The sequence below is a fragment of the Mus pahari genome, chromosome 3, assembly GCF_900095145.1.
Source record: "Mus pahari chromosome 3, PAHARI_EIJ_v1.1, whole genome shotgun sequence".
In the NCBI taxonomy this organism is placed as follows: domain Eukaryota; kingdom Metazoa; phylum Chordata; class Mammalia; order Rodentia; family Muridae; genus Mus; species Mus pahari.
The window spans coordinates 138993562-139012167 of NC_034592.1; the positions used below are offsets into that span (position 1 = coordinate 138993562).

An 18606-nucleotide genomic window follows, 5' to 3' on the forward strand; every position below is an offset into this window, starting at 1 on the left:
CCCGCAGCCGCATCTGGGGCGCCGCGCCGGCCGGAGGAGAGGCATGGGGCGCCCGCGGGCCGGGGCCGGGGCCGGGGCCGGGGCCTAGGCGAGCGAAGCTGAGAGCGAGCGGAACGAGCGAGCGAGCGGAGCGGGCGCAGCGCAGAGGCCGAGTGGACCGAGGCGGTCGAGCGCAGGGCGCAGGTGAGCGCGCGGGGGTGGCACGCGTCAAGACCCTCCTCGGAGGCTAGATCCCGGGCAGACCCCGGCCGCGGGCAGACCCCGGGACAGATGCGCTCAGCGACGGGGTCTCCCGGATCCTCTGACGGGCGGTGGCGCCCGGGCCTGGGGCCCGACGCGGGCCGGCCCCTCCGATGCTGCCGGCCCTTCCCCGGCTGGGGCGCAGGAGCGGTTCCCGGCCCTCCATCCGCAGGCGGCGGGTAGCGGCAGCCCCCTCCCAGCCGCGTGTCCGGGCGGCCGGGGTTCCCTTGCCTTCAGCTTGCTGCACGCTCATACTCCCTTCCCGGGATCTCCCCGGGACCGGGCATCCGGGGAGGGGGCGGGCGACCCCGCGCCGCATCGCCCCCGGCGCGCTCGCCTGCCCGGGAGGGGCCGAGCGACCCTGGCACCTGGGCTGTGGGGGGGCTGCTCACATGGCCACGGGAGGCCCCCACGTGCGGCGCCCCGCGGGAACGGGGGTTCGCGTACAGAGCGGGTGGAGGATAGACCAGGTGGCTGCGGAGGCCAGCTGGGTCCAGATGTGCAGGGCCTGCTGGGAGGGGACATGTGCTACCTGGGCAAGTGATGGTCACTGGGCCTCTTTGGGCAGAGCTTGCCTTGTCGGATTCCCCATCCAGCCCTTCATCCATCTCCTTTCTCGCGTTCTTCTATGCTGCCTGTGTTGCGGAGAGAGCTGTCACCGACTGTTGATGTTGTGGGGGAAAATGAAATGGGGGAAGGGTGGTGGGTAGGTGGGTGGGTGAAGGCCAGTTGTGGCGGAGATACCCAGAGGATGGGGAACCTTACGCTTGGAGGACTGTGCTGATGAGGGGGATGTCCCAGCACCTCCACCTGCTTGGAAGTAGAAATGGCAGAGGGGGAGGGGGCTGCAGTCCCCAGCCCTAAGGAGGCTGGACTGCCCCGCCTCTACTCTTGGCACCTCCCGTGCGGTGGGGGAGGGTCCGGTCCCTCTGCCTCTGTGGCTTCACCAGACTGTACAGGACCATGTCAGAATGCCTGTTAGAGGAGTCTGGAATTCTTCCCTCAGGTGGCTACATCTCTCCCCTTCCTCTGGTATAGAAAACTGTGAGCTGCCTGGGCCAAGGATGGTCCGAGGGGCCTGAGCCAGACTGTTAAGGACAGCGGGACTGGGTGGGGCCGCAGAGCTGGCTTCCGGGCTGAGGCTCGGGTGTTAGAAGCCACTGTTGGGGGGGCCATCCTCCCCCTCAGCTGGGCTTCAGCGACTGCTCCACAAGTATGTTCCCAGTAGCTTCTGACGATGCTGTCTGTGCACGTGGGGCAGGCGTGTGTGCCTGTGTCTGTATTGGGGTAGGGGTGGGATAGAGTGCGTGGGTTCTCCTGGAGGGGGGAATGCCCCCTATGCCTGTGAGTGGTGTTGGCGGCGAAGCCCTCGTCCATTTAGGCCAGGTGGAGCTGGGCTGGGCACTGGAGAGGTAGGTGGGCAGGGCCCTGAGTCAAGAGAAAGTGTGAGGTAGGCAGGGCTTGATGACTGACTTACAGAACCGGGTACCCAGGAAGCATCCTGCTGGTGGTAGCCAGAGATGAGCTGCAGGTTTGAGGACTGTGCCCCAGGCCGGCGCAAGGCTGCTTGGCAGCCGAGATTGCTGCTTTGAAGGAAGGCTGCGCAGCACTCAGGGGCTGAGGGTGGAACGTGTACTTGGGAGCTTTCAGAGGACTCAGTGACGTATCTAGTGTATCGGGGCACCCACTGGCATCTTGTTAGGATTTTGTGGCTCACGGGCATCTGGCTTCATAAATGCCAGCGTACCTACACACTGAGGGATGTTGTCTGCTACCCTTTTACCCAGCAGAGAGCAGGTGGTCTCGCCCCTCCCCTACAGCTGTAATTGATGAGGACTCATTCATTTGAAAAATAAAATAAAATAAATTTTAAAAATAGCGGTCTCGAACTCCAGTGAACTTTAGTATACTTTCATTTAAACATTCTGAAATGGGAATGAATAAAATCTGAATTCCGATTTTCTTTTTTTGGAAAGCATATAGTTGGTCCACAGTTCCCAGCCTGAGGCCCAGCCCCCTCCCGCAGCAGCTACCTCTCAGCTGCATCTTGCTCCCCACCTTCTCTCACTTTGGCTCTCATCTCCCTAGCCTGCTTTCAGTTCCTGGACTGTGTTCAAGTTGCCTTTTGCCTCAGGGTCTTTGAGCAAAATGGGTCCTCTGCCCATACCCCGCCCTTCCTCCCCTCCCTCCCACCCACATGTCACCTACTTAACTCATCAGCCTGGCCTCATCCTGAACATAGCGTTTGGAAGAAAACCTCCTCGGTGCCCAGGCCACTGTGTCCCTGTTAACATCTCCACAGCCCCAAGACCTCTGGGCTGTGATTGATGTGGGAGGGGCGAGGACACACCTTCCCGTTAGCCACTCTGTGCTGAGGACTGGTCTTGACTGGCTGAGGGAACTTGCTCTTGTTTATTTATTTATTTATTACTTTTTCAATATTTATTTATTTATTTATTTACTTTTGGTTTGAATGAATGGGTGAGTGTGAACTGGGGCATTCCAAGTGGAGGGCTGGAGGATGGGCACGGAGGGTACTTGGTCAGGTCCAGTGGCCCACATGACTGTCCCTATGGGTTCCTCTGGCTCCAGCTGGCTCTCTACACCCAGAGGCACTTGGCAGACTTGTGGAAGTTATAGGTCTGTGGCCTCTTAAGATCCTAGTGTGTCCGTAGGTAGGTCGAGCATCTTTAGGCATCCCTGTGGCCCGGTGGTGTGGTACCTGTTTCTGCATTACTTGGTGGGTTCACATCGGTTGCCTACCTAGCTACCTCTTGTTGCATTTACGGGGGGTGGGGAATCCTCTAGCAACTAGTTTCTTGCCTGACATTCCTTCTTTGGGCCACTAGTGTTTCCTGCTCCATGTCCCCAAGACCATGTGCTGTTCTTGGGTTGGGGACCTCAAGGATGTGAGTGAATAGAGCATGAAGGAGCAGAACACTGCCAGCGGAGGACCCCGCTGGCATTCACAAAGCCAGGAAGGCAGCCTGCATCCTAATCAGAGAGGTGGCCTCCTGAGTGGTCCGTGAAGATGAGCTGCTTCTGTGTGCACTTTGGGGTACAGGATTGGGCTTGGTCTGCTCTAGTAGGTTAAGGATTGTGTGTGTGCAGATCCAGGGTTGTGGCCACAGACTGAGAGGGGCTGGCAGTTTCTCCTGATGGATGGTCCTGCCATTAGAGGTAAAGCAGGCTGGCTCAGGTAGAGACATCACTCTTAACTGAACTCTGACTGGGCACATTAAGGAAATGGCTAATCCCCTGCAGGGCTTCCTATGGTGGGGGACACAGAAACAAATGTATGCTCTCTCAGTCCACTGAACTCTTTGTTGGGCTCTTAGCTGCACATGACTACCTGTTTTGTATATGTGGTCGGGGGGCAGTTGTTGTTGATTCTCTGTGTCTACCTACTCAGTAGTCCCCTGGCAACAACCTCAGGCCAAGACTGGAGCCTTTGGGGTGCGTTCTGCGCCCCGCAGTTTGCAGGTCACATTCAATTTCCGCACTCTCTAGCCCTCCCCTTGGCAGGAATGAAGACGAAATACCTTAATATGCCTGCCTGGTGGGGAAACTGAGGTGTGGGAGCTGCCCAGTGTCACTCAGAGGCTGGAGAGTGGGTCAGCAACCCCAGTCACTGGGCCCTCGGGGTAGCCATTGTGCCAGGGCCTCTCTGGAGTAGATGGCACATCACTTCCTGAGGGAGAAGCAGCCTGGATCCTTCTCTGCTGGGTTTCGCAATGCCGCCTCCTCCCCAAGCCGTCTGACGTGGCCTTTTCAAAAGCCCAAAATGAATGGAAGCACATTTTGTTTGGAGAATTTTGCTACACCCCTCACTAGGGCTGGTTGCAAAACCAGGCTTGGGGATTCCTGGTAATGTTGACAATGATGATGATAATAATAATAATAACAGCCATTATCAGCAGCTGACTGTTAAAAAATAACAACAAAACATCAACTATCTGCCTGATAAAGCATCATTGACCATCTCCCAGAACTGAGCATGTGGTTCAGGGTCTGCTACTTAGTAATACTGACTCCAAGCCTCCTATATCTGCTTCAGCCTCTACTACACCCCATTCTTATTGACCCCATTTTACAGATGAGAAAATTGGACACAGAGAACTTTTAGGTTATTGGACCAAGGCCACATAGATGTCAAAACTCTGGTACCAGGATTTGGATCTAAGTTACTGAGTTTAGAGTCTCACCTTAGCCCCATTCTCTGGGGATCCTGAAGTGTTCCCGCTTGTTCACGAGCATGTGATGGGTATGAGGTTTATGGGATCAACTGCAGTAGGCTCATTCCTGGCTTCGGGGAACCTGACTGTATCCACTGGCAATGGGTCCCCACCCGACAGAAGTAAGCAGCCTAAGGCATTGCTGAAGTTCAAGTGTCTCAGCCCCGTGATAAGCCTGGTCCGAGCTTTGACTGCTGTCCCTTCCTGCCCCGCCCCCACCCTGCCCCCCTGTTACATGGTGGTTACTAACGGAGGTTATGACCCGCCCTTAAAACGTCCTATAGATGTGAGGCTATATGGGTGTTAAGAAGTGACCACCACTGCCAGCCCACTCTGGCAAGGTGACAAGTGACAAGGTGTTTGGTTCCCAGGATCTTTGGGTTAAGAAGCAAGCTCCCTCCCTCTGGAACAGAGCAGCGAGCCCCTAGGGACCCATCTCCAAGAGTGGCATCACACATGGTCAGAGGGACATTTGGTGTTCTACGGGGGCCATCGTGAGAAAGCCCAGGATGGGGTCAGAGTGCATCTGATGATACAGAACTGGGGTCGGAACCCTAGCATACGCATGGAGCAAGACCCACTGGTGCATAATTGAGTGCCTACTGTGTACCCAGCATCGCAGGATTAGGAAACCATCCTGACTGGGAGACACTGGGACACCATGCACCCCAAGTTCTGGTCTTGGGGTATTGAGTCGTTGGCTTCTGGGCTTAGACATTTGTCTCTGTGTAGTGACAGGCCTCTGGTGGGTCTTGATATCTGTCCGGAGTATGTGTTGCATGTTGGAGGGAGTGTAGGAAAGGTGATTGACTGCTTGATGTTCCGTTGCTGTGGTTCCTGACTTAGAGCCTGCACCTCCCTGAGCTCCACAGTCTCCATCGCTTTTGTGAGGTGGGGGCGCCGTCTGACTCTTTGTCAGTTCAGCTCTCTGGAACTGCAGGGGTGAACTGAGCTGGACTTCCCTCCAGGAGGTCTCGGGAGTCTGGTGTTGTGTTCTTTTTTTTTTTTTTTTTTTNTCTGTATAGCCCTGGCTGTCCTGGAACTCACTCTGTAGACCAGGCTGGTCTTGAACTCAGAAATCCGCCTGCCTCTGCCTCCCAAGTGCTGGGATTAAAGGTGTGTGCCACCACGCCCGGCTTGGTGGTGTGTTCTTGCTCTGACAGTTGCCTATCTTCCCCACTGCCCTCTGTCGCCAAACCCCTGCCAGAGGGAGGAAGCTTTTACTCCCACCAACTGCAGGCTGATGGGGCGCAGGGATAGTGAGGCGGCCATAGACTGCGGAGCTCAGATTGGAAACAGGGATCAGGTTTGCTCAAAACAGGGAAAGTTTCTTCCCACCCACCCCCACCCCGGGCTCCCCAGCTGCCTGCCTGCCTGCCTGCTTCCCCCAGCTGTTGCCAAGCCCAGCATCCTTAAGTCTGCTAGATCTCCTGGAAGCTACAGCTCTCTGGAGGCTCTGAGTGCCACAGCCTCGCTGGTCCCCAGGCTCCAGTGTCCTCCTTTGCCCAGTAGCATGAACTGTGTGGGGCTGGGCTCTGGGTTCTGCTGCGTTGTAATGACCCCTCTGGAGGCCATTTGTCTGGATGCAACCTGCCTTGGGTAGAGATGGCTCCCGGGCCCTCTGCCACCAGTGTTTTCTATGTGTGAAATCCACATTGAGGGTGTGGGGTGCTGTGCCCACCCCCATTTATGACCGAGGAAACTGGGGCTTGAGGGGAGGGGCATTGAGCCAGCAGGTGGTGGGGTAGGATTTGAACCCAGGCACCTGTCAGTCCAGGCAGGAAGCTAGGGCCCCAGCCAGAGGCCACCAGGTGACCGAGCTTCTGTGTATTCTCTGGTCTCAGTTTCTGGAGTGCACCTATCTCCAGGCCCCACGTGGCCCTGCTGTGGTCACAAGTTAGGAGGTGTCAGCATGTCACACCTTGCTTTCTCAGGGACTTGCCACTTGTGGGCTGTGAGGGATTCCTAGAGGACTGGGCTCTTGTGAGATCTCCCAGGGACTGTGTGGGAATGGTGGGGGAAGGCAGCTCTGGGTGGCTCCAGAGGCCCTGAACCTGGTCTATTTTTGACTGCATGTGGGTTTCAGCTGGCCCTCAGGCACTCTGAGAGAGTGCAGTGTGTTGGGGAGCTACAGTTGCCCTGGCTGCCCCAGTAGGATGGCATGTGTGCAGTGTGCGCGTATGTGTAGTACGTACCTGCATGTGTGTTTGTGTGTATGTGGGGGGGTATATTGGAGGTATGTGTGGGACATGTATGCTGTGTGATACGTGGGGAGATATGTGTGACGTGTTTGAATGTATGTGTCTGTGGCATGTGATGGTATGTATGTACTGGTGTGTGTGTGTGTGTGTGTGTGTGTAGCTATTGTGACATGCATAAGGTATGTGAGGAGGTGAATGTAGTACGGATGGATAGTGTATGTGTGTGGCATATGGGGAGGTGCATGTGATACGTGTATGTGGTGTGCGTCTGTGTGGTATGTGGGAAAGTATTTGTTTATGTGTGTGGTGTGTGTGTGTGTGTGTGAAGTGGGAGGAGACATGTAGTATGTGTGTATGGTGTGTGTGTGGGAGGAGTAGAGAGCCTATGCACGGTGTGTGTGGAGGTATCTGCATGGTATATGTGGGTCAGAGGTATATCTGTGACCTTGGGAGAAAGTGTGCGGGCATGTTGGGGAGGTATATGTGTCTGGTGTGTCTGAGAGACACTCTACCCGGACTCTGGCCAGGCCTTTTGTGTACTGTTGAATCATTCTGACACGGGGACAGGGATATGTAGACATTGTCATCCCTTGGGGCTTACCTTCTGTACTTCCCTTTCCCAGTTCTGAGTATTCATTCAGAAAAACACATGTCAAGTGCCTGCTCCGTGCTGGGCATACACAGCGAACAAGTGGCTGGGCCCTGCCCCGTGGAGTCATGGTCCTCTTGGGAGGCCTGCAGTCGTTACATAACCTTCCAGGTGAATGTAAACTGAAGGCAGTGACAGACGCTCTGCTGCACAGAACACCATGGTTAGTGCTGGGCATCAGGGTGGACTGTCCCCAGGAAGTACCCGAGGCCGGGAAGGCTGCTCCAGAGCCCTGAGGTAGGAGCAGCGTGGAATCCAAGGTGACAGGCTAGAGAGAGCAAGCAGGGACTTGGTATGAGTTAGAGTCAGGCTGGTCCCATGGTCTTCCTGGCTACAGAAGACTGCAGACATGTGAAGAAAGTGAGGTACAAGGAAGCGAAGCCACCTAGGCAGGACTAGAAGCTTGGGGGGATGTGGACTGGTATAGTCTACCATGGCTGTCCCTGGCGGAGCCCTTGTCCACCTCTGTGTCTGCTCCAAGACATTTGAGTGGGTCTTTTAAGGTATCGCAGGGACTCTCTCCAGCTTCTGTGTGCATCTGGGGTATAGCAGGCCCCTCCCCAGACTCCAGCCTCTCCTGGGTACACACTTCTCAATGAAAGGAACCAGGGAGCCACAGATGACTCCTGAGCAGGGCAGACCCACAGTGCTCCCCTGGCCAGCAACTGCCAGGTTTCCCGGCACTGGCATGGAATGTTGGCTGCCTGCCCACCAGCTGGGGCCAAGACCAACGCTGGCCAACCTCTGCTGACCCAGTCTGCACTCCCTCTGCCGATACTGGCCAGGGCAGGGGCACAAGCAGTGGGCAGCCTGAGAGCTGTCACCAGGACCCACTGGGGACCCAAAGTTTCCAGGAAGCATTTGCAACGCTGGGCTTGATAAATGGCAAAGCTATTCCCAGAGGTTGACAGAGAGAAAGCTTCTCTCTGGATCCCTAATGGCAGGCCTGGGGTTCAAAGAGGGACCTGGGCTCCTCCTGCAGCCCACGGTGGTTCAAAATGCTCCGTAGACTTTCATTGGGTCTGTTTCCATACCTTACATTCAGGTAATGTGTCTGATGGAGGACCACACTCAGCTGCTTCCATCACAGTGGGCCCACAGCCCTCAGTATGACAGTTGGCATGCTCTGTCACCTGGCTCTTGCAGCCACTATTCTCCTGCAGCTCCACAAGAGGACAGGTCTCCCCGCGCCTGTCTCTACTGTCCCCTTAGTCTGTACCCCGTCAGTCCTCATGTGTCCCTGCACCCCACAGAGGTGGAGACTATGGAGGTCTTTGGGCATACAGGAGCCCTTCCAGTCTAATGGCAGCAGTCTCAGCGCCGGCACCCAGTCAGGAGCAGTGCCCGGGCACTGTGGAGCCTAGCAGTACGTGCCCACTGCAGCTGCAGGGGAGAGGTGGAGGGTGGCTGCCTTTGTGGGTACAGCACAAGGCTGGTGCCACACAGCTGTCCGTGCCGGTGTGACCTATGTAACCCTGTGTGTTCTTCCCTCTGCCTTGGGGACAGCATCCTTTGTGAAGACCAGTTCCTCATCTGTCACGTGGTCCCTGACAAGCTGGCCCAGAGGTCAGAGTTTGTTTCCACCCCGGGAGACACCAGAGTCTCAAGGTCTTTTTCCAGGCACAAAATATGTTTCTTCTCCCCTTTCTCTTCTTTTTCTTGATTCCTTGAGTTAGTGTCTTGTCATGTAGTCCAGCCTGGCCTCGAACTTGGCTCTTTAACTCAGGTTGGGCTGGAGCCGCCCGAGGTCCTCTTGCCTCAGCCTCCTGAATCTGGGATTTCAGGCTTGTGCTTCCACACCAGGCTTCATTTCTTATCCCTGTCCTTTGAGCCCTGTGTGTGGTCTGTCTGTTCCTGCAGCTGCTCTCTGCTCTCGGAGGCAAACTCCCACTTACAGTAAGGATTGTACCAAGGGTGGTTATAGGCCTGGTGGGCATTCATCTTCAGCCCCAAAGGGTGACAGCGAGAACCATTTGAAGATGGACACAGGGCACCTGTAGCTTGATACTGGTGCACAGTAGTCTCTGAGGATCAGATCTGTCTGTGTGTCTGTCTGTCCACCATTACAAGGAGCAACCCAGGAGCAATGAAGTGGGCAACAGTATTCCTGTGGTGGAACAGGGGTCCTGGAAGTAGGACCTGTCTTCTAGGCCCAGGATCCAGTGCCCCCTCGGAGTTGATTCCCCATCCATCCATCCATCCATCCATCCATCCATCCATCCATATATTCTCTTCTTCATTTGCTATCTATCGCTATGGAACAAGATTCTGCAGCTGGTGGCTGAAAGCTAACGTTACACAGGTGTCCTCCTACCCAGGACATCTCCAGGAGCCATCTGAGGGACTCAGTGGAGACCAACTTGACCAGGCCAAGAGCTTGTGGTGGCACCTGGGTCACAGTGTGCCACTGTCTCTTGAATGACTCTGGGCAGGGGAGAACAGCGCCCCCTCAGGAGGGGGACACAGGGCAAAGAGAAAAGGCATTCCTGAGGTCACTTAGCAGCTGCTGGTGTGGTGCTGAGCCCAACTAGCCTCAGAACCCTGGCTGAGAGTGGGTCAGGACATGGAGGCCTGCTGTGGAGACTGTGGGCACCTTCAGTGGGTCCACAGCAGGCCATTTCTGCCCAACTGTCTTCATGAATAGGGTTTTGTTTGTGTGTTTGTCTTGTTTAAATAGAGAAAAGGAACGAGAAAGCAGGTAGGTGCTCAACTCCAAGAACCATGGGCGAGGCCTCCGGAAAAGAGCCACAAGAGTCTGTGGACCCTGAGGAAGTGAGGTGATTATGAGGGTCTGGGAATAGGAGTCTAGTTAGGCGAGCCCAAGTGACCTTGATCGGGTGACAGGAACAACTCCTAGCCTCAGTTTCTCATTTTGTGCTCAGAAAAGTGTCAGTAGCAGTGCCTGCCTTGAAGGCTTGGTTCGTGCATGAGGTGGGGTCCCAGATACCAAGGAGGTGTCTAGGACGGAGCCTGGTGCAGAGCGGGCACCCAAGAAATGGCAGATAAGCTCCGTTTCTGGCAGAAGGACTGGACCTCCCTGAGAGACCAGCCTGAGAAAGATGACCAAGAGGTAAGCACTGTAGAGTACCAGCACCAAGAGAGATGGTGAAAATGAGTCAGGGTCAGACCACAAGATTCCTGACTAAATCCAGCACTCGGTGGAAGCAGGGGTGGGGGAGAGGGGACAGTGTACTGTCTCTGTAAGGGCTTCAGGAAGTAAAAGAGAATTCTTGGAACCACCAGGGTCCTAGGAAGCCTAGGAACCAGGATGCCTGTACCTCACCTGCCCCCACCCCCAGGCCTCTCTGGGGCCCTACTGGAGTCCTTCTCTCCTTGGAACCCTCTTTTTTTGGCTGGCCTGGTTTCTACATGGCCCACATTCCGGGCGGCAGCCTTGGGCGGGAGGGTAGGCTGTGAGCCTTTGCTTGGAGGGTCTCTGTCAGGCCCAGCCCTGACCTTGGGCCCTGGGGGCACTCCCCTCTGCCAGGAGATGCAGCTTGTAAGTGGGGGGCAGGTGGTCCATCTCTCCGGGCACCCAGATCTGTCAGAAGTCCTCCTACTCCATCTGGGCACCCTGCATCGGGGAGCAGATGTATTTAGGCCACTGTACAGATTCTGTGTCAACTGTGCTTGTCACTGGGGAGGCAGGGCTGTGAGTAGCCACACCTGGTACAGTATCCCAGCCCCTCCTGAGCTGTCAGCAAGGCTGTTGACTGCTCGGGGTGTGTGTGGAGAGGTGGGGGGAACCACAAGTGATGGCAGTGTGAGGTGGATGGGGGGGTCCTCTGCTAAGGGGGTTATCTCCTTCTTTCTCCCTGTCCCCTGAGGCATCCTTGCCCTGACCCATCGTATTTAGGTCACACACAAATCCAACTACTTGCTTCCCGCCTGTGTGCCACCTCTGAGCTCCCAGGTCGGCTGCCCCTTCTCAGAAACCAAGCACTTTCTCGCTTGTGAGGGTGCATGGTTACTGTGGACCCAGTGCTAGAGACCTGAGGGTGAAGGCGTCCAAGCTGATCAAATCTTAGGCCAGGAGAAGGCTGGGAGACTTCTAACCCAGCACACCTGTTGAGGTAGAGGGAAGACCTACAAGGGGCACTGGGATGTGGTAGTGAGCTAAGCTAAGATTCTAGAGCAATGTTCTGTGCTGAATCCTGGCAGTTAAGCCGAGTGAGCCAACACCCGTAGACATCAGCCCTCCTGGCTGAGGGGACAGCAGGCGTGAAGACCCACAGTAGAGAGAGGACCGGGCTGCTTATAGACTCGGAGAAGGGGAAAGCAGGCAGACTGGGTCGTTTTGAGCCCCAAATGCCAGGCTGAGGGGCTGGGTGACCTCATGGTGCCACGAGGAGCTGTGGGTGTTTCCAACATGGCTATGGCCGGGTCAGGTGCAAGCATGGCCGAGTGAGGGTCACTGCTTCCCCGGCTATTCTCCAGGCTGCCCGGGCTTCCACAGCAGATGCACGGGGCCGGGCTAGCCAGCTGAGAATCAGAAATAGCATGCACGTGCTCGGCGTGTTCCCCCTCCTCAGCGCCTTTCAGCTGTGCCTGCCCAAGTCAAGGACAGCTCGGTGCTTGCGAGCTGGGTGACCTTCTCCCTCCCGGTTATTAATATACCACCCGCTGGGCCTAAAGGTAGTGTGGAGAGCGTGAGGGGTGGGGCAACGGGGAAGTGCCGAGATTCAGAATTCCACCCGGCTACCAGAGAGATGCCCAAGATGGATGGAGATAGTGTACCCACTCTGCTCTCCCCACCGCCACCTTCTAGATGTCTCGATGTCATTCTACCTGACAGGTCTACTTATTCTTGAGTCACCCAGCCTGTGCCAGGCTCTGTGGTGGACAGGGTCCGTGGACCCAGGCTGGCCCTTGGGGAACTCAAAAAAGTAAGCAAATTCATGAGGAGGTTCAAGTTGGGAGGCAGCTGGAGCTGAGGGTTCAGCCTGGGGTCACAGAGGCTTGCCGGGGGAGGTAACCTTTGAGCTGAGTCCCAAAGGACGAAGACTTACAAAGGATCAAGATGAACACTTCTACAAAGGGGACCCAAATATGCAAATAGAAGTGAGAGGGGGGTTCCTGTCTCCAGGAAATAGAGAGGAAGCTGGTGAGGCTGGGTGGGTGTTGGGGGAAGTGTATGGTGGTGGTGTGCAGCCTTGGGGACAGTCGTCGGGGTTTGGGGGTTCACATGAGGGCTCCTGACTGCAGACAAGTTTCCTCAGACCCCTGCCTCTCTGTGTGGAGATTTCAGCCAGCAGTCCCCATTCGGGAGACCATTATGGAGGGAGGAAGTGCTTGGGGTGGCGCTGGGCCTGCAGCGGATGCTCACAGATGGTGTGGCAGGTGATATTGGCATTCTTTGTGGGTGAAGTGCAGGCGTGCGAGTGATTTTATATAAATGGGGCCACGTTAGTTCAGTTTTTCTGTACCGGCCTTTGGCCCCATGTGGATGCTGTTTTTCAGTCAGACTCGCTTGAATCTGTGAGTTGAGGCAGTTTGTGTCTTGTTTGTCCTGATGCCCAGTGTCCTGTGCAGTGAGACACACCCAGCTCTTGAAGAAGCCCTGCCTGAGCACCCAGGATTCTCTCTAGACCCTGCAAAGGGAATGTTCCTTCTGTCTGGCTGCCTTTCCTCATCTTCTGCCAGGAAGTTTCCTCGTTGCTGTGTATGAATGGACACTGAGTGGGTGTCTCCGCGTCGTGTCCACCTCTGTTGACAGGCTGTTGGGTTACCTCCAGGAGTTGACTGTGGACCGCGTTCCTTTGAACTTTCCTCCGAATGCCTTTTAGTAAAGTGCAGAGTTGTTTATGGCGAGGGTCCAGCCAGGGCTGGGCTTCCCCATCGCAGATGAGCACGCCCAGCTTTGGTAGGTCTGGCCACAGCCTTCCCAAGACTGTGCTGATAACGCCCCGCCTGCAAATGACTTCAGCATCTGTGTGTTCTCACCAACTCCACGTCTCTTCCCTCAGCTACAGACACCCTCTAAGTAAATAAATAAAGTTTTAATTAATTAATTCAGTTCACTGACTGATGAAAGAATAAAAAATTTAAAAGAAAACAATAAAATAAACATTAATAATAAAGCAATGATTGTAAAGAATGCCCTCCACTAGGTCAATGGATAAACAAACTGTGGTATATCTACATAATGGAATATTATTTGGTAGTTAAGAAAACAACAAACAAACCAAAAAACCAACAACAACAAAAACAAACCCAAAAAAACAAGCTACCAAACTGGAAAAGGGGGGTGGGGTGGGGAGGCAGGATAGCCTGTAACACAATAATTACTAAATGAAAGAAAATAATCTGAAAAAATTGTAAACTTGTGACCACACCATCATCTGTAACTTTCTGGAAAAGACAGATTTTTCGAGACAAAAAGATTAGTGGTTGTGGTTGCTAGGTATGGGGAGATGGGAGGAGAAGGATGGGAGGAAGCTCAGGTATTTTGGGGTGAGGGCAGTGACACTATATTCTGAATGGTATTTTAGTGGAGGGGTCCATGCTGCTACACGCGTGTTAAAACCCAGGGGATGTGCAGCTCAGAGGGCGTGGCCAGTGCCAAGGACTGTGTGTGAATGTGGGCTGGTCAGCTGTGACAGCTACTGGGCTGGCTCAGGGTGTTCTGAATGGGAGCGACTGTCAGAATGGGGTGGGGCTGGGGGGACTGTCAGGGATGCCAGGGGGTGAAACCTGTGCTTTCTGCTCAGCTCTTATGTAAAATACTGTTTATTTAAAGACAGATGAAATGTTAGAAATAATAAGAAAGGGAAAAGACAAAACCAAAACTCAGTTGCAGGGCCTGGTATGACTTGGGGCACAGGGTTCCTGTGAGCCCATCCCTATGGAGAGTTTTCTCTTTAAATTGATTTAAACAGTACATTTATGTGTTTTTATTCTGTGTGTGTTTGTGTGTGTGTGTATGTGTGTGCACATGCCACAGCATTCATGTGGGGATCAGAGGACCACTCACAGAAATAGATTCTTCCTGTCCACGATGGGAATCGAACTCATGTCGTCAGGCTTGCTGGCAAGCACCTTTACTTGTTGAGCCATCTTACCTGCCCAAGATTTTTCTCTTTCCTCTCACTCCTGTTCCCTCCTGCTGTCTGCTGTTAGAAACACATCCCTCTTACTAAGCATGGCTTTTAGCGCCTCCAGGGGGAGGCGATTTAATCCTGGTGATGGAGTAGGAGCTGTTGTTTGGGAACAGACCTGGAGATTGATAAAGCGACAGAGTCGTGGGCTATGGGCTCTGCGCCTCACATCCGTCCGAGCAGACGTGATTTAGAAAGGCTGCACCCCGCTGCGTGTCAGCCTTTCAGTATAGTTATCTCCGAATGGCGGCATGAGCGAGGCTTGCTGCATTCTGGAAATAAATGATTATGGATGTGTGAACAGATGAGTCTTAAAATTTCGAGACAATTTTAGAACCTTTAAATTAAAAGAGCCCATGAAGGTATGCCAGTTTAATCTTTATTCCTAGTGTAGCCTTGATTTATCTTTCTTTTTTTAAAAAAAAAAAAAAAGTTTATATTGAGGTATAATTGATGTATAGTAAGCCATACACAGAGACCCCCCAGACAACCAGAGTCTCCCTGTCCCTGTGTGGTCCTCCCCTCTCCCCTCCCCACCTTTGCCCATCTTCTCCCGCCTGTTCCTCCCCTCCCCCAAGCAAGGATCTGTCTGCACTTCCTGGCTTTCTGTGGAAGTGGACTGACACATGGTTGTTCTCTCTTTGCCAGCCAACTTTCTCTCGAGGTTCCTGACTGGAGACGTACATCCGCAGCATCCACTAGTCCTTCTTTGGAGCCATTGTGTGGGTGTGACATCAGTTACTTATTGATGGGCATCTGAGTGTGTTTCCAGGGTGAGATGATTACAAAGCTTCTTATGGGCAGTTACAGCTAAGTCCTCCCGTGAAGCTAACTATGCTGCAGTTCTCTTAGGAAGATGCTGAGAAAAGTGGCTAGACAAGATGTCAGGTATGTGCTTAGCTTTTTAAGAAACTACCAGGTTTTTCTAGAGTAAGGTGGCCATTTTCGTTCCAGTTCCTCCCCCCCCGCCCCCCCCCCCCAGCCCTGGGTTAGGTTGATGTGCTGAGCCTCCTGGCTTTAGGCATTCCGTGGGTGCGGTACCTTGTCAACTCTTAGTACCTCACCACAGCGTCAACTCTCAGTTCCTTAAGGACCAGTGGCATGGAACATTTTTTAATCCACTAAGTGTCTTCTCAGTTTAAATCTCTTCTCTTTGATTTCTTCTTATGGAGACCTGAGTGCTCTTTTTTTATCTTCTGGATACAAGTTCTATAAAAGGTATGTGAACACCCTGTTTTTCCCAGTTTGTGACCTGTCTGATCATTTCTGGTAGAGTGTCTTCAAGGAGTTGGTTTTCATTTCTGTGGAGCCCAACTTATCAATCCCTCCTCTCTGACAAATTGTGTCAAGTGTCACACCTAAGAATCTTTGTCTAACCCAAGATCATCATGGGGTCCTCTACAGGACTTTTGGTTGGTTGGTTGTCTGTGTTTGAGATGTTTTAGAGTTTTTATTAAATTTTAAATCAGTTTCATTTAAGCATATGGGTATTTTGTCTGCACGTATGTCTGTGCACTGTATGTATGCCTGACACCCAGGGGCCAGAGAGGGCATCAGATCCCCTGGGATTGAGTTAAACATGGTTATGGGCCACCACATGGGTGCCGGGAACAGAAGTCGGGTCTTCTGGAAGAGCAGCCAGTGCTCGTATCACTGAGTTCCAGTCCAGTTTTAGAGTTCTAGATTTCATTAACTGCGGTCCGGATTGTAGCTGTTCTGTGTAACGGGTAAGTCTAGTTGAAGTTTCTTGTGTTATATAGAAATATACCTTCAGTCTAGTGTTTGAAAGGTCTCCTGGGGATGGTGAGATGGCTCAGAGAGCAGAGGAGCCTCCAAGCCTGACCACCTGAGCTCAACCCTGGGACGCACGTGGTGTAAGGAGAGAACCAACTCCCACCTGTGCACTCTGGTACACAGTGTGCATGTGTAAGGTGGGTAAACAAGTGGTTCTTGTTATTGTTTAAGATGTTCCACTGCATCCTCTGTGAACCCTCCTGGCTCCACTGTGTTCTTTTGTCAAAGGTCAGTTACCCAGGGGCTGATGATCTGAGACGGGCAGGGTTGGGGTACCCGGCTTTTGGATAAATCCACAGCAAAACAAATACTAACAAAACAAAATGGTTGGAGGAGAGAGAGAGGGGGAGAGAGAGAGGGAGGGGGGATTTAAAAATCAGTTGTTTACAGCTGGAGATGTCCTTCTGTTTGTAGACTTGCCTAACCTGCATGAAGCCCTAAGTTGGATCTCCAAGTACTACATAAACCAGCCATAGCTGTGCAAGACTAATCCCAACACTCAGGAGGTGGAGGCAAGAGGATCAGAAGTTACAAGTCCAGAGCTGGCTTACCAGTTGAGAGAGCTGGCTATTCTTGCAGAGAACCCAAAGTTCAGCATGCTACACCTATGTTGGCTCACAACTGCCTGTAACTCTTGCTCCAGGAGATCTGATGACCTCTTGTGGCTGACACAGGCAAGTGCACACATGTGCTCACATACAAACACATCCTTTTTTTTTTTTTTTTAATTTCAAAAAATGTTCAAAGGTCAGCTGGGTGTGGTGGCACACACCTTTAACCCCAGCAGTCAAACAGCAGTCAAGAGACAGAGGCAGACAGATCTCAAGTTTGAGACCAGCCTGGTCTATAAAGTGAGGATAACCAGGGTCATTATGCAGAGAAACCAAAAAGAAAAAAATAGAAGGTCAAGTTCATCCTCAACAGCACAGCAAATTTGAGGCCAAGCTGGGCTTCATAAGACCTTGACTGAAGAAAACAATGACAACTATTCATGTGTATGTGAGTCTATCTCTTGTGTCCCATTGGTCTGTCTTCTGTCTACAGTGGTCTTGTATTTTGGATGTCGGGCCCTCCAACATCACTGTTCGTTGCTTTGACTCTTGGCCGCCTTTTGCATTTCCATGTGAGTTTGAGAATTACTTTATCAGTTTCTACAAAGGTTGTGACTGGAGTTGACTTGATTCTTTGGATCTATTTGAAGAGAATGAGCATCTAAACAATTCTGAATATTTTTTTTAAGATTTATTTTTATCTTATGTGTATGAATGTTTGGTCTGCATGTTATTCTGTGCGTTGCATGTGTGCCTGGTGTCCTCAGAGACCAGAAGAGGGAGTTGAAGCCCCTGAACTGGAATTGTGAACAGTTGCAGGCTGTCGTGTAGGTGCTGGGAACTGAACCCAAGTCCGCTATTGCTGTAAACTCCTGCCCCATCTGTCAAACTGCATTTTTTAACCAGTGGGCAATATTTCCCATATTTTATTCAGATTTTATTTCACTTAGTCTGTGGGGAGGGGTCAAACCCTTGCTTGCTTGCTTTGTAACTTCTTGCGTTTTGGTTTTCCATTGCTTGACAGCTCATTCGTCTACTCTGCTTCTTCCCATTGTGATGCGGCTCTAGGTGGGTGGCAGTTAGAGTTGTCTATTTTAGACAGTTCACAGTCAGTATAGCAACAAAGGAAGTGTCTGAGTTTTGCACTTGTGTCTTCCTATACCGATGCGGTCACTGGCTGTTGTAGCTTTTGTGTGAAGCCCATTACCCTTCCTCTGAGGGTGAACATGCCATCTGCAAGCCTCTGTCTTCCAGCTCTGAATGTCTTTTCATTCATTTTCTGGCTTGATTGCTCTGGCTAGAACTTCCAAAGCGTTCTGAGCAGGAAAGATGTTTCCTGTCTTAGAGGAAGAACCCACTAGGAGGGTGGCCGAGTTTTAACATGTTTAAAATGTTTTCTGTTACAGAGCGATGGTTCAGTGGTTAAAAACACCTATGTTCTTGTGGAGGACCTCGGTTTGATTCCCAGCACCCACATGGTGGCTCACAACAGCCTATAGCTCCATTTCCCGGGGGAATCTGATGCCCTCCTCAGGGATGCTTCTGGTTCTAGGTACACGCATGGTGAACAGACATATGTGCAAACAAAATGTGCATACACATAAAATTTAAGAAATAAATAGTTCCAGCCAGGTGTGGTGGCTCACACCTTTAATCCCAGCACTCGGGAGGCAGAGGCAGGCAGATTTCTGAGTTTGAGACCAGCCTGGTCTACAGCCAGAGCTATACAGAGAAACCCTGTCTCAAAAAAGAAAGAAAGAAAGAAAGAAAGAAAGAAAGAAAGAAAAGAAAAGAAAAGAAAAGAAAAGAAAAGAAAAGAAAAGAAAAGAAAAGAAAAGA

At 52.6% G+C, this 18606-nt stretch overlaps 1 protein-coding gene across 1 annotated transcript in view; it reads left to right on the plus strand.

The window, feature by feature from the left end:
• Positions 1–28: 28 nt before the first annotated feature.
• The window catches only part of LOC115062412 (disks large-associated protein 4-like), a 97311-nt gene continuing 78733 nt past the window's right edge, over positions 29–18606 (plus strand). Inside the window, exon 1 of the mRNA XM_029535754.1 lies at positions 29–183. The gene's annotated coding sequence lies outside the window, so the exon portion shown is untranslated. The remainder of the gene's footprint in view (positions 184–18606) is intronic.